Source organism: Meles meles, chromosome 3, assembly GCF_922984935.1.
Source record: "Meles meles chromosome 3, mMelMel3.1 paternal haplotype, whole genome shotgun sequence".
Taxonomy (NCBI): Eukaryota; Metazoa; Chordata; class Mammalia; order Carnivora; family Mustelidae; genus Meles; species Meles meles.
In genome coordinates this window covers 69,592,454-69,608,881 of record NC_060068.1, presented here as the reverse complement: position 1 = coordinate 69,608,881, position 16,428 = coordinate 69,592,454, and positions in this window count along the sequence as shown.

Below are 16,428 nucleotides of genomic sequence, written 5' to 3'. Positions count from 1 at the left end.
TGACAACAGATGAAATGGACAAATTCCGTGAAAGACACGAACCACCAAAGCTCACTCAAGAAAAACCAACAACTTGGAGAGTCTTATGTCATACAGTAATTGAATTTGTAGTTTAAAAGCTTCCAACAAAGAAAACCCTAGATAGGTTCACTAGATGACTTCTACCAAATATTTTAGAAAAAAAATATCCAATTCAGTGCAAAATATTCCATAAAATGGGAAACAGTGCCTCCCAACCTCTTTTATGAGGCTGGCCTTACCCTGAAAGGAAAATCAGATAGTGCCATTACAGTAAAAACAAACCTACAGCCTAATATCCCTCATGAACATAGACACAAAAATATTTGAAGAATTGAATCTAGCAATATATAAAAATGTTAATACATCACGATAGAGCAGAGCAATTATACCACAGCAATAGATTAAAGAACAGTGAAAACAAATGATCATCTCAATCAATGCAGAGGAATCATTTGACAAAATACAATACCTGTTCATGATAAAAACTCTCAGTAAGCTAGAAATAGAAGAGAATGACCTCCATCCATTAAAAAGACAGCTAAACAAAACCTTACAGCCAGCTTCCTACTTAATATTAAAAGAGAACTAAGTATGAGAAGAAACACGTGGTTAGGCAGCTCATATGATCTGACTTTAGGAGGTTCTTTAAAACTACAGCAATGATATTAATATTATATTAAAGAAAGAAGAGAAATGCAAAGCAACTGTAAAGAAAAGAGAGTCCAGAAATAGATGCACACATATATGGTGAGTTGATTTTTTGGCACAGCTGCATAGGCTGTGGAGAATAGATGTTCTTTTCAACAAGTGATTTTGGAATCTGGGCATCCATACCAAAATAATTAACTTCAAATTGTATCTTATGCCCTAAAAAAAGTTAATAAAAACCAATCATAGTCCTAAATGTGAAACCTAAAATTAGAAATCTTCAAGATAAAGCACAGGAGAAAAATCTATGTGAACTTGTTGGGCAAATGTTTCTTTGTACCACTATAAGCATGAACCATAAAAATTATAAAATGGACTTCACTGAAATTAAAAACTTCCAAATAAAAAAAAGGCTTCACTCTTCAAAAGGACAAGGCACAGATGGGAGAATATATTTGTAAAACACTTATCTGACAAAGGACTCATGTCTAAATGTACAAAGAACTCTCAAAACTCAATTATAAGAAAACAAACAAACCAATAAAAAAATAGGCAAGATATTTCAAAAGACACTTCAGTGAAGAAATAAAGCTGGCTGTAAGTATACAACCACATGTTCAACACCATTAGTCACAGGGAAGTGGAAATTAAAACCCAAGTAAGCTAGATGGTGGGAAGGATCTAACATGACCCTCCAGTGACCTATGCCCTCGTACATCCACGTCTCCATGAGTGTTGGCTGGGGCTTGTAACTGTGAGGGGATATCAGGCCCATGATTACATTACATTATACAGCCAAGTTGAAAGGCTTTTATAGGTGTGATTAAGATCTCTCATCAGTTGATTTTGAGCTCAACCTAAAGGAGATTATGTTGCTGGGCCTTTTATAATTAGGTAAACCCTTATAGAATGGTTTAGTGGTCAGAGACAAAGGAAATCAAAGAGACATATTTCTGTTGGCTGCAATGCAGAATGAAGCTGCCCTGTTGTGAGAGGGTCCATGACCAAGAGACCACTAGGACTGAATGCGACTGCAGACCAAGAGCCAGCGAGAAAACAGGGACCTCAGTCTCACAATGCAAAAAACTCTGCCAGTGACCTGAATGAGTCTGGAAGAAGATCCAGGGCCTCAGAGAGGTGCAGCCCTATGGATACCTTGTCTGCAGTCTAGTAAGACTGTGCAGAGTAGCCAGATAGCCATGCCTAGCTTTCTGACCCATAGGAACATGAAGGTAACAAATTTGGGCAGCACTGAGGTGCTAAGTATATGGTACTCTGTCACACAGCAATAGAAACTAACACAAAGGACCACCAAACATTTATGAGAACGGTCAAATAACAGTAACAACTGCAATGATACTGAACTAGAATTCATACGTTACTGATAAGAATGAAAAATATACAGATACTTCACAGAACAATGTGAGAGTTTCTTATAAAGCTGTACATACACTCATCTTTTGACCCAGTGAGCCCATTTATTCAAGAGATGTGAATATGTATGTTCACAAGTACACTTGTAGGTGAATGTTTGCAGTGGCTTTATTCGTAAATGTACCCAATTGGAAACAACCCATATACCCACCAACATTTGAAAGGTTAAACTGTGATACACCCATACAACGGGATACTCACCAACAAAGAGGCTTCAGCACTAGATACAAGCAGGAACATTGATGGATATCAAATGTTCATGCCAAATTGCTCAAAAGTCTACATGCTGTACGGTGTCATTAATTTTACGTTTCAAAAAAGATAAAACAGAGGGAAATAAAACAGATCAGTGTCTTCTAGGGATGACAGTGATGAGAGATATGGACTACAAAGGGGCATGAATGCTTTTCTAGGGCGCTGAAAGAACAGTTCTAGAGCTTGGCTATGTGGTAGTGACCTTTGCCAAAATTCATAAGCTACACACAAAAAGCATTAATTTTATCACATTATTAATTTTACCGCATTTAACTATAGTACTAAGAAAACTTAACTTTTAGTTAAAATAGTACTAAGAAAACTAAAATACAGCTGCTGGTTTGAAATCCCAGTGACCTAGGGGTGCCTGGTTGGCTCCGTCCTTAAGTGGCTACCTTCGGCTTAGGTCATGATCCCAGGAACCTGGGATTGAGCCCTGCATCAGGCTACCTGCTCAGCAGGAAGCCTGCTTCTCCCTCTCCCATTTCCCCTGCTTGTGTTCCCTCTCTCGCTGTGTTTCTCTCTCAAATAAATAAGTAAAATCTTTAAACAAAACAAAACAAAACAAAAACCCAGTGACCTAATATGTGAAGTTTATCTCTTGCCCAAGAAAGTTCAAAATAATGGTCTGTAATCCATAAGCAGTTTTCCTGCATATGTGATTCAGGGAACCAAGCTCCTCCATTTTCCTTCTGCTTGTGTATTTGTCAATATGTGGATCACAAGTTCTCCTGGTTGGTCTGCCTCAGGCTGGCAAAAAGGAAAGATCATGGGTTGACTCCCCTGAAAGGGCCAGGCCTGAAAGGCGCATGAATCACATCTTGCATCCACTGCCCCACAGTCACAGCTACTGAAAGGACTAGTCAAATTTAGATAAGTGGTTTTTAATGGGAAATGCAGAAAAAATGTCTTAAGAAAATACAGTAAGTCCATTATCTTACAGTAAATACAGAAACAGAGGGACACCTAGGCGGCTCAGTTGATGCAGCGCAGGTCGTGATCCCAGGGTCCTAGGATCCAGTACTGCATGGGCTCCCTCTGCCTGCTGCTCCCCCTGCTTATGCACACTCTCTCTCTGACAAGTAACAAATAAAATCTTAAAAAAAAAAAACCACATAAACTATTTCCCACAGATAATAAAGTCTGGCCTAACAATCAAAACAAAGCAACAAAACAAAAATAAAAGCAGAACAAAGTAAAACAATACCCACAAGGACGGTTGTTAATTTTTGTAGACTATTAAATTTTTGTGGAATATTTCTACTTGAATAATGTATTACTTAAAAGTGACCTCATAAAAACATTCTTGCATAAAATGTTCACCTATGATGTCATCTTTCCAAACTCTTCCAATGAGACCTATCTCCCACAATGCCACTTTGCTGCTACAAATTTAAATCAGAGAGGTGTGCACTAGAACAAAGATTCTGTCCTGAAGAAATCTCCACAAATCACTTTCATCTAATATGGATAGCTTTAAGTGATGTTTTAGTCTATTTGTTCAGCATTAGCATTCTAATAAGATTTTTCTAAAAAATTACACTTTGCTGATAAAGAAACACATAGGAATAAAACACAATTTTGTTCCTGGGTTCAACTTTGGGAAAAACTTGAAAATTGATGGACTCTGCAAAATAATATTTAGTGACCTAGATTGTAAAATCACTTGGAGAATGAAAAATAAACTTAATTTAGCTCATTTTAATATTTTGGTTGCTAGATGATACAATTGATCATATAATTGCACGTACGCAAAATGCTATTATTTGTTTTTCTCTATGTAAATCATTCTTCTAGGGCTAGTGAATAGCATCACTACAGTTCACAATCTACAAAGCAATATTGTTTTTACTCATATAATTTTAATGTTTACTCTAATTTTAACATATAAATTTAACGTATAATTTTAACATCTTTCTAAACCTGGACTGAATAATTCCACACATCATTAGTGATAACTGAGAGACATTTTGTACACTCTATGAATTAAAGAAAATTATTTTCCCATTCCATGAATATTACCCAACTATTGTTTTAATCAATTTCTAGAAGAAAAAATGTCTTTAAAAAGGGCATGCCAGTCCCCTGAGAAAAAAACAAAATGGCACAACTGCCTACTGCCTCATATACGTAACAAATCATAGAGGACATCACAGATTCTGGTGATCTGTTAAGAGTGTAGATAGGGTTCTTCTGTATCCCTAAATTTCCTTACTCAAATTGTTTTCTGATCTATAAATTGATTTTAAGTTGCAATCCTATGAACTTCTATCAGTCATCATCTAGGGTTATTAATGCAAGGGATGTGGCATGTTTGTGTTAAATTGGCACAGCATGAAGCGTGAATTTTATGATATATTTTAAACTCCATGTTCATGAATTGTTTTCTTCTGAGTGGGTGGATCACAGCTATATAAAGACACGTTATGTTTCAAGGTCTGTCTCAATTTGAAATATATATATTTATTTACAGAGTATAAATAAGAAACAAAATGAAGAAAATGAAATTTGAAGAGCTCAATATTTCAAAAGCTTTGAGCATTATTTAAAAATTCATTTTGAGAGAGGCTAATCAGTGGAACAAAGATTAGAGAAAACTACCAGCCTGATTCTAATGAAAAGTAACACTGTCAAGGAAAAGTGTGACCACGCCAAGAAGAAAACCAGGCAGTGTCAGGGAGATGGTGTGGAGCGGCCTTCTGCGTTCCCAGGGATGTCAGTTCTTCATAGGTTTTATGCTCCATGATATGCCTGGTTTTAAAAAGATTAGCTACTAATCAATTATTAACCAAGTGACTAATTTGCTGTTTGAATGGATTAATCTAATAATTCATCACATTTATTCAAAAGAACTCAGAAATTTATTAATGCTGTATATTAATAATAAATTCTTACTCTGGCATGTATGAAATGTCATACAGCACAAAACTGGGAATAATATATACTAAGTAGGTTGAGAAAATCACATTTGATGTACAAATATGGCAAGCTTTCAAAATTTACTATCTCCCTTTGGTTTTGTCTGCTATGGTCGTATTAGAGAAACACAAGGTTAGTTTTCCACTGAAGTCCTAGCCTAGTAGTAGCATTCTCATTCAAACTGACAGTTGAGTGCTGTCTAGTTCATACACTTTTCACAAATAGTTATTGTGAACCTACCACAGCCAGGCATTATGACAAACTGGTGAGAAAAAACGCTCCATGGTGCCCATAGGGAAGAGGCTGGAGATGTGCATTCTAATACTCCTACCAAAAGGTCTTGGTATTGTGAGTAGGATACATGCAATGAAGCAGAGTTTTATAGTGAGATGTCAACATATATGAGGAGATCATAAAAGCACTGGAAGAACATCGGATTGAGCAGCTGTAATCTGAGCGATGAATGTGCCTTAATCATCTACAGTAACCCTAGAAGAGGAAACAGGGCGTGGAAACAGGTTATAGAAAAAGAACGCACAGAGAGGGAGGAAGTTGAAGTGGAGAGCAAAAAGAGTAGGAAGCATCAGGGTGGAGAGGTATACCCTGGCTGGACCTTGCAAGGCCTGGGAGGTACTGAAGAGGTCATCTACCATTTATCTGAGGATCACTGAGAAGGTCTCAAAGTATTTTGTTTGTGTGTTGGGGGTGAGGGTGGGAGGTGGCAGTGGAATGAAAAGATTTGCATTTGGGAAAGATCTTTCTGACTTGCAATGGGGAGAACAGACTCTGCATCAAGAGGACCAGTAAGGAAGCTACTAGAGTTGTCTAGCTGAGAGAGATGTGTAGCCAGCCCAGTGCCCTAAACAGAAAAGATTTTCTAAGACTTTGAGAGCTATCCTACCAAGAAGGAAGATTGTTTCATGGTCCTTTTGGTACCCTATTCTTAATTACAGCGATAATCAAAATCTAGCTGCTTGTAAGAAATCAGAAATCTTCACCACGCAGTCCTGGTCATTTAGGAGACAGAAGTGAAGGGAGATGAAGCCAAAGTGAAAGACCTCTTGGTGAGAGGTCAAAAAGAACTCTTGGATAAAACGAGGGCGAAAGACGAGATATTAAGTCCATGCAGCAACTGATAAATCCAGTCTTTTCCAAGCTGTATTTGTTATCTATTGCTGTTTAACAAATTATCTCAAGACCGTGGCTCAAAAGAAAAAAAAAAAAAGCAGCATCAATTATCTCACAATTTTTGTGGATCAAGAATCTGACTGTTGGAGATTCAGTTGCTTCTGCGCTATTGGACACAATGCTTCAGTTTCTGGCTGACAGTTGGCTGAAAAGTTACCCTCAGTTTCTTGCCTTATGGGTCATACATGGAGCCACTCTCAACCTGGCAGATCACTTCACCAGAGCAAGCACACAAGACAAGCCACAGAGAGAATGTGGAAGGTACTACTGCCATGTTCTATTTGTTATAAGCAAGCCACTCAATCCAGTCCCCACACTAGGGGAGGAGATGATCCAAGAGCATGACTGACTACCCAGAGGCAGGGACAACTGGAAGCTATTTTAGGAGTAGCCTACCACAGAGGGAAAGCTTTAAAACGTACAACTAACATGAACTGGGAGACAAAATGAAGTCATGATTTAGAGGTTGCCTATTTGAAAGGATAGAATGCATTCTGGTACATTCCAGGAAATAAGCCTGCAAAATAGAATAGAAAGGGGGGGGGGAGGAATAGATTTAAACCCCTAGAGATAATGGTGACACAGAAGTTAACAGGCTCCAGGCAAAATGGGGATAGAGATGGTACTTGACCGAACTGCCTCTTCACTCTTCTGCACTTCCCACTAGACTATGAGCTCTGAGAGGACAAGGGTTGTGTCATCACTTACCCTTACAACCTCAAAACCTAGTACACTATAAGAACTTTTTAGGTCCTCAATAAGTATTACATGAAGGACAAAGAACTTTGACTACTTTAACTTGTTTTAGGAAGCTTTGTCTACACAAGGGTGAGCAGTTATTCTCACAGTTCAGATATGAGAAGCCAACGCCTTCTAGTTTAGTAATATTTGTTTATGATTATGGTTTAGGAAAATGGTTTAAGTTTAAAAATGTACTTGTACATTACCAGAGTAAGTTATATTCCTGATCTTTTAAATGGCACACAGTTGTGAGAAATTGGACAAGGGACAGGAGGAAGTGGGAGTAGGATAGCTATAGTTCTTAGCAGCTATCTTCTCTGGTCTTCAGAAGTTTATAAGTAGAACGTCTTGATACAAAATGGAATAACCAAAAATTCAAGACAATTTGTAACGAGTATCAACTAAATTATCACAGCTTAAGAGCTATGGATATTTAAAGAAGAGCAAAGTTACCAGAATGAGGATTGTCAGGAAACCTTCGTGGATGGCTTAGGAATTTAAAGGATGGAATTCTGGAAAGAAGAGAGGAAGGGACAGAAAAGCTACATAAACAAGAAGATGTAAGAATGCTCAGGGAATTGCTGCAGTGAAACCAAACCACAGTGTAATGACTGCTGGTATTCTTTTGGACTCACATGTGGCTTGTGGCCAATTTATAGAACTTAAAGTAAGAAGTTGGTTTTAAAAAATACTTTGCACCTTGTTTTCAGCTTTAGTTCACCTACCTGAATATCAGTTTCTCCATCTATAAAACTGAGAACCTTAGTAGTCCAATGTCCTGAGATTTGTATGAGGATGAAGAGATACCTGTGTTCAGGGGACATTATCATTGGTTTGCTTACTTGGCAACCATTACTAATCATGTTCTCTCTTTTCTCTCCTATCACTCGGGCTGGAGACAGAGATTTTCTATTGTCTTAGCAATCTTGAACCAGAGGTATTCCCTTTCTAAACCTGAGATTTCAGAAAGTTGTCTGGAAGGACTTCTCTTTTCATAATCAAAAGAAAATCTTCTGAATGTCTAATATCTCTCCAAAACCTTAGCTAAGGCTGCAACACACACAGAGATGTTAGGTGGTAGTTTGTGGGTATGGAAAAAATGGAACATAGAGATATCAGCATGGTAGTATGATGAAGTGATCCATAAAGTGAAATAATAGAGCAGAAGCTTAGAGTTAGTGATTGTAAATCCCTTAGATATTCAAATTCCCTGGGGGCTCCTTGGTGGCTCATGGGGTTAAGCCTCTGGCTTCGGCTCAGGCAGGATCTCAGGGTCCTGGGATCGACCCCCGCATTGGGCTCTCTGCTCAGCAGAGAGCCTGCTTCTCTCTCTCCTTCTGCCTGCCTCTCTGCCTACTTGTGATCTCTCTCTCTGTCAAGTAAATACATAAACTCTTAAAAAAAATTAAAAAATAAAAATCTGTTAAAAAAAAAAAAAAAGGAAATTCAAATTCCCTGGAAACACACGCATCTTCCATATAGACCCAGAGTAGGAGCAGGCTAAGTGGGAGCACTAGGAGCATAGTAATGGGGACTGATACTGAAGTTATAGGCATAAATAAAAGACACATCTCCTGACTAGTGATCAGTTGCATAGAAATAGCTGTAATATGAAACTCCTTAATGTTTGTGTGACTTATACAAAGTTTCTCATATATTTACTATTATCCAGTAAGAGTTTATTAATTCTTTAATAACTCTCAACTCCCAATCTAAAACATTAGAGGACTATCTTAATTAGGGTCATATAATTAATTAGAAAAACACAGAGGACATTAGGGGAGGTTTTTGCAGACAACATTTTAGAGGAGAGGATCTGAGAGAAAAACTGGGATGACCAAGTGAATGTTCCAGAAAATTGATCAAGGGATGCTGTTTTGTGACCATATTTCTTATGTTTATTGCAGATATTCCATTGGATGCACATGCACAAGTGCATGCCTTTCAAGAAATTGTTTGTTTAAAATCTGATGCAGGTGGCTATTCCTTTGGTGTCCATGCTATTAGATATTTCTGATCTTCTTTTGCCTTTCCAGTTTAAGAAGTTTTCTTCCTCTTAAAAAAAAAAATTTTTTTTGACAATTAGTAAACCTAAAGGTCTCTCCTTGGCTTGCTCTTTCCTTTCCACACCCTACATTTCTCTGTCCATCCATAACACACACTTCCATACCTCTGACCCAAACCGCTCCCCTAAGCTTTTCCTGGATCTTCAAGTCATCAATTCCAAGGCACTTCCATCATTACTGCCCCCTCCAAATCTATACCCTCTCCTAAACACAATCTGGTGAATGATACTACGAATGTCAGACTTCCAACCAATTACCAAATCCACCTACACAAATCATCTGTTATCTTATACCTCTCTAGCCAAATGTCTACTGCTCTCTGGGTCCTTAATATTGCTTACCTGAAGTCATGTTCTAAAAATCACCCTGCTTCTCGTCTTAAGACACCACACCTGTCTTCTGCATTGTCACAAAAGTCATCTTTCTAAAATGCAAAGCTGTTTATTACTCCTCCAATTAAGAGCTTCTTTAACACATATACAGTAATGTAAACTTTAGATAGCACTGGGGCATTCCATGACTGTTTCTTCACTGGGCTGTCATGTTGCCTCACACACTGGGCTTGCCCTCCCAAAATGTTCAGAGGTGTGTTAGAGTTCTGTGCCTTTTCTCAGGCTGTCAGCCCACTGAAATACCCCTTTTCTGCCTGGTGACAATCTCTTTAAAGACTTTCTCGATCCCTCATAATCAAAACGAAATACATATATTTACATGCACACAACAGATATGCATTCATTCCCAGTGTTGGTATATTATTTGAAGTATTCAATGACTATGTGTTAAATTAATACGTATATTAACGCATACACGGTGAAACCAAGAAATATTAGAATGAGTGGATATTCTTGGTCTTTTCGCTTATTTCCAATTAGAAATCCACTCTGTTTTCTTTAGCCGCCATCTTGTCAGTTCCCATTGCCTGCTTCCACACACTGTGTTGTGTAAATCATACAATTTTTAAAATCCGTGAACCAATCCTTACTGGCGCTGACATCTTCATCCTTTGATCCTTCACCACTTTGCTATTTCTGCATCCAAGAGCTTCAAAGCTTTGAATGAGTGGTGGCTGAACTCAAAGTTAGTCAGTGTCCTCAAGACCCAAAGCTCGCCCCCCACTGCAGGGCATACTCCACGCTCAGCTCACAAGAGCCCACACTCTCCAGTGTAGTCAGTACCACATTTTTCATTCCTTTGCTTTTATGAGTCATTTTAAAAACACTTTATGGATTGTTTATCACATATGTCTAAAACTACTGAGACCGTTTTAATAATTTAGTACCAAATATATATAAACTATTCTGTTTACAAATGCATTCTAACAGCTCTGCCAACTTTTAAATAATTACTATGTGCCAGTTTCAATCTCTACTTGTACCAACTCAATTACTTATTGAACAACTCCAAGGCAGATTCTATAAATATTTCCATTTAACAGATGTGAACCAGACAGGACAGAGAAATCAAGTACTTTGACCAAGGTCAGAGGGGAAGTATGTGGCAGAGTCTTACTCTGAACTCTGAGAGATGGACTCCAAAGTCAGTGCTCTAATCACTTCTCTCTTCTAAACAAGCGCACAAAAAATAAGTTTTACTTTTCAGAGTAGTCCCCTAAGGAGGTAACACTTGTTCCAATGATTCTATATTCTCCCATAACATTAAGTGGACTTTTCTTTAGGAGTCATCTTGCAGAGGTGGTTTGTTGTTCCCATAGGCATTATAATCTGTAGACTACTGTTAACACCCATTCTCCTCCTTTCCGATTCTTTCTTTCAGCTTGGCTCTGTCTCCTTTCCTCAACTCTGATATGTGGCCAATAGCCAATGGGTATGCCAAGAGTGTGAATGGGCTGTAACATGGCACTGGTAAGCTGTCTCCCTCCCATCCCCCACAAAGGAAGTGATGAAGGGCTACTCTGAGAGTATAGTCTGGGATGCTTGAGCAGATCCCTCGGGAAGCAAGCCCAGAAGCAAGGGTGCATACTGCTTTGTCTCTTTCTGTGTGTGACAAATTAGTAACACAGCAGCAATGGGCTCCAAGTCATTAAATCAAGCCACCTTAAATCAAAACACTCTTTTCTATAGTGTTGATAATAGTGGATGAGTATCTATGGCATTAGCTGATCAGTATCTTCATTTCAGTAATAACATATTAATTTTCTTTTGGAGAACAAATTTCACCCTCATTTTGCAATTTCATATTGTGATGGCCTGACCTGCATAGTTCAAGGTTGCCCACGTGACCCACAAACAGCCCGTGAGAGTGAGGCCTGGAACTTGGAGTACAATTGTTGGGGAAAGAGCCTGCCAGAGAACAAAGCCAAAACTGTCTAGAGAGAGAAAGAAACAGATTACTTGTGTTATCATGTGAGCTCCTAGATCCATATGTGCCTAAAGTCAATTAATTCCCCTGGACTTTTCAGTTAAATGTACTGACATCTCTGTAATGCACAGTAAAACAATTTTTGCAAGCCAAAATAGTTATGACTAATATAAATAATTGATAGCACACATATGCCAATCAGGTAACGCTCATTCAAACTGATTATCAACTTGGATAGATAAACCTTAACTAACACACTTTCCCTTAACTATCTGCCAAGCACGTATTAAGCCTCATACACTCATGCATCATAAGGTCACTGGTCTTCCAGTTTTCAGAGGAAGTGACAAATTTCTCATTCATTTATTACAGATATTGATTCCGCATCTGCTAGGAGCCTGCCACTAAATTTGGCAGGAGGATATAATAATAAACATAATTAAACCCATTTTCTGGCTTGAGGCCAAAGACTTGTAGCAAGGTAGACATCGAGTAAGTAATCACACAAACAAGTGTACTAGCAGAACAGCTCAGGGATTGCCACATAGTGATCTGAGGGCCTATACAAACAACAGAGGCATTTGGCCTTTCAGGAAGATTAGGAAAGACTTTCCCCAGTAAATGACCAGAGGCCTGTTCCTTTTATGGGCCGACAAGTCCTATGAGGCCCCTGGGAACCCAGCCACCACTCTTGTTTCCATCCCCAGACCACCATCTTCATGAACAGTTGACACAATCTTCATCTCCTTCTCTCCCTCTGGGAAAGCACACCGGTGTCCTCAGGAGAAGGAACCAGGAACATACTTCAGCACAAGCCCTGAGGGTGATCTCAGGAATATTTGGACAGAAAATCTGGGGGTCCTAAGTACATGAATGTTATCTAGTTCAGTGGGTTTTGGGCTCCTATCTGGCCTGTCCCCCAAGCCAGCCTAGTGGATTCTGTCAAACTTAGGAATGGCACAGTGAGGGGAGGGTCATAGTGGAGGGTCCTCCAAAGCACAGGGCTCAGAACCAAGAACCATGTCCGCCACATGCAAAGCAGAACACAGGACACTTACATGAGCTCTGAAAGCAAAGCGTGTGAGACAGAAACACTGAGGAGGTAGGCAGGTGCAAGTGAGGAGAAAATGGCATGAGCTATCATTTCCGTGAGAGAACACAGTCTTCATCATTAGAAAGCCTCAGGTTACTTGTTTATGTTTTTAAATGTCTTAAATATGAATATAAACAATGAAATAATAATAATAATAGCAAATAGCCACAGAATGTAGGTGGGCTAAAATTGCCGCACAGTGTAATTTTCGCACCAAGCTATTGTCTCAAAATAACCAAACCACACAATTATCCACAGAGAGATGTAAAACAAATAAAATACGTTCCCCTCCCCCCTCCAAAAAAAAGTCCTGCTGTGTTTTTCAAAGAAATGATATATTCTGTATCTGTATCCTAATCACTCTGAGACTAGTTTAGCTGAGTGACAGTCACTGAATGTGTCCACAGTCTTTATAGTGACAAGAGCAATTTACCTGTACTTTCTTGTTTAATTAAATAGCAATCAGTGAGTGGTAATTTAGACCACCGTATATATGGATATATAAGAAAGTATGACAGCATGATTTGCTAAACTCTTGAGTGTTAATCATATTTAAGGCACTGGCTAAATTTCGAGGTTTCAGGACACTTAGTTAGGTCTGCTGTTGAACTTGAAAGAATTTATGGCTTTGAGGCATGCATAGATTTATTAAAGGGACACATTAAACCCACAGACATACAACTGATTTAGTATATAAAATACTTTCTAAGTACTGGGACATGATCTTTCCACAGTATTTTCTATTTTGGCTCTGAATGCTACAATAGTGGCAAGTTGGCTATGAGATGGTTTGCTGCTCTTAACCAATTTTATCAGTTACTATTATTAAGAACAAACATCTTTCTTTAAAAAAATGATTGAGAGTTCACAGTCTGCAGAACACTTTAAAAATAGCACCTTAAAATAAGTCCTTTTTTCACTATAAACTAGATAGAGCTTTAACTGGATGAGATTTTATCTGATTTTCTTTAGAAAATGTGTATATTCATCAGACATTATCATAGCATCAAGTTTAGCGAATTTTGTCATTTAAATAATTTCAGTTATAAATTCCAGTTTCCTTCTCTTATGTAAATAGCCTCAAAATTGCTTTGGAGCAGAAGCTCTCCAAATATGGTCTCAGCCTAGAGGTGATTTTTTTTTTTTTTAACAGATTTTTTTTTTTTAAGTTATATTAACTCTCCAATGTAAAAATCCATGAAACCCAGTGAAAAAAGAATCTGAGAAATTCTTTCACTTTGATAAATCCAAAATGTTGGAACTTTCAAGTTTAAAATTTTCCCTCGGGCACTGTAAGAAAACTGACAGGAGATAAGTTTCAAAAGAATGTTATAACATTTAGAAGTTATAAATAAATTAAACAACATAGGTCATTGCATAAATGAGCATTAACTATTTCTATCAGGCTTGAAATTTTCATGACCTACATTTCTTTGTATCATATTATGAGGTCTATATATTCATTCCCAAAGCTCTTTTTTTTTTTTTTGAGAGCTATGAGAGCTGTATGGAAAAGAGGTGCTACCTCTCATTCATGACCCATTTCGTGGAAGGGCCTTCTCCTTCCAGGACTGACAGTCAGGCACCTTGCATCACTCAAAAATGAAGCCAAGTTCAATTAAAGCAAGAATGAGACATTTCATACATGGCAAAGCAGGCCAAAGTCCTTGAGGTGTAAAATACACTTCTCCATCCTAAGTAATGGTAACAGGGATGAGGCAGTTTTCAGCTACCAACTCACCAAGAACCACCCTTTTCCATCTCTTCCATCTCTTTTATATAACCTAATTTTTTAAAAAAATAAAATAAAAAGCCTCTGCTCTGCAAAATTGGTTCAGGGTACTCTCCTTCATATTGATCCTGAATTGATTTTTGTAAAAATTTCAAAGGAAGAGCCAGGTAGCATCCAAATATCTCAAATTGCCACGTGTCTTACACTTAACTACAACATTTCAGGCAAAGTGTGTCTTTAAGCCAGAAAAACTACAAAAATAATGATCATATTTATTTTATTCTCCATGTCCTTCCTTGGGTGGAAAAGGGCTAGAACATTTTGGTACATATTTGTTGAGTGGATAAAGGAATAATTGTTGGCTAATTTCAAGGACCACAACTAATAAATCCTATGGCAAAGAACAAAGCCAGGCCAATGCATGCAAAGTATAAATGTTCAAAGTTGCAGAATGTCAACTTACTCAAACTTAAGTAAGTCATCTACTAACACTCACAGTCTGTCTTCCCCTCTGTTCCTGACAACTCCCAAGTTCATATCATTTGCAAATTCAATTAGCCTGCTCTTTACTCCTGTCACATAACCCATCTGACCTCCTCTGTCTTTCTGCTCCATTTCACCCTTCTATCCCCACAGACTCTCCCAGAAACAGAGGAATACATTTTTTAAGTCCTATCCATCTCTGCTTCCTATTTTCTCTGCTGTGCTCAAAGGAGAATTATGAGAACAGTTATGTACATTTTGGTAACTGAATAGAAAATCTCTGGAATGATTATTCATCCTACTCATTTTTATCTAATCTATGCAATAATTCAATAAGTTCATACATGATTAATAATTTTTATGCAACATTTCTGTGTGCATTTATTATGTATTATTATCTACAAATGCCCTACCATTCATAATTGCCATGTGGAGAATTTGATGTTACATGCCTGTGACATCAAATTCATATTGTGTATCTCAGTGTGCACAGCAAAGATAAATTTACCTTGGATACTAAGCTAACTGTGTGGTTATAGGCACAAATATTAGCATTAAGTAAAAAAAGCATTTATGTGTCGGCATTGACCTTTTAATTAAATGGAAATGGCCAGAGTCAATCACCTATTGACAGGTATTTACATAGCAAGTAATTATAGGGTAAAGAGATTATTTCGGTTATAAAAATCAGAGGACAAGTCATACAAACTTTAGAAATAAAGTTGCCAAGTAATCTGTAAGAACATGTAATTGCTATGTTTTCAACTGCCATTTACCAAGCAAAACTAAATTCTTACAGTAAGCAATGTAATGAAGTGACTTGTAATTGGGGGCATTAGTATGGTTTTATTTTCTTAGTGATTAGGAGTCTGAAATCTCTAATATTTATATATCTACTAATATGTGAAAGAATTTCAGAGCATCTCAGCATGGAATTTTTTGCACAACTTCTCTGCTCTATTGTTAGGAAGCCAGGCATTTCAAAGCTGTCTGGGAGATCATCTCAGTTCAACCTGATTTTTGCCCCAGGGACAGTTCTTCATATCTTTAAATGCCCTAGAAATAATGTTTCTTGAGAAATATTTCTATGTCCGCTATTGACAAAGGACATGGAGAATCATCAGAACAGAATTTCTGATAATTTGAAGATTTGATGGATTTTTTTTTTTTTAAATACCATACTTTAGCATAAAGGTATCTGGATTCTGGCTTCAGAGATTAGATCAAACCTTGGAGGAGATTACTACCCCTTCTCCCTCCCTCTCCTTTTCTCCAGATTCCCCTTAACAGGTTACAAATCTCTACTCAGGGGGCACCTGGGTGGCTCAGTCAGCTAAGCACGGACTCTGGATTTTTGCTCAGGTCATGGTCTCAGCGCTGTGAGATTGAGCCATCTGTGCATCTGGGTTGCCTCTGTGTTCAGCGTGGGGTCTGCTTGTCCCTCTCCCTCTGTTCTTCCCTCTCTTTTGTCTCTCTATCTCTAAAACGAATAAATACAATTAAAAAAAAATCACTACTCAGTTTTCTTA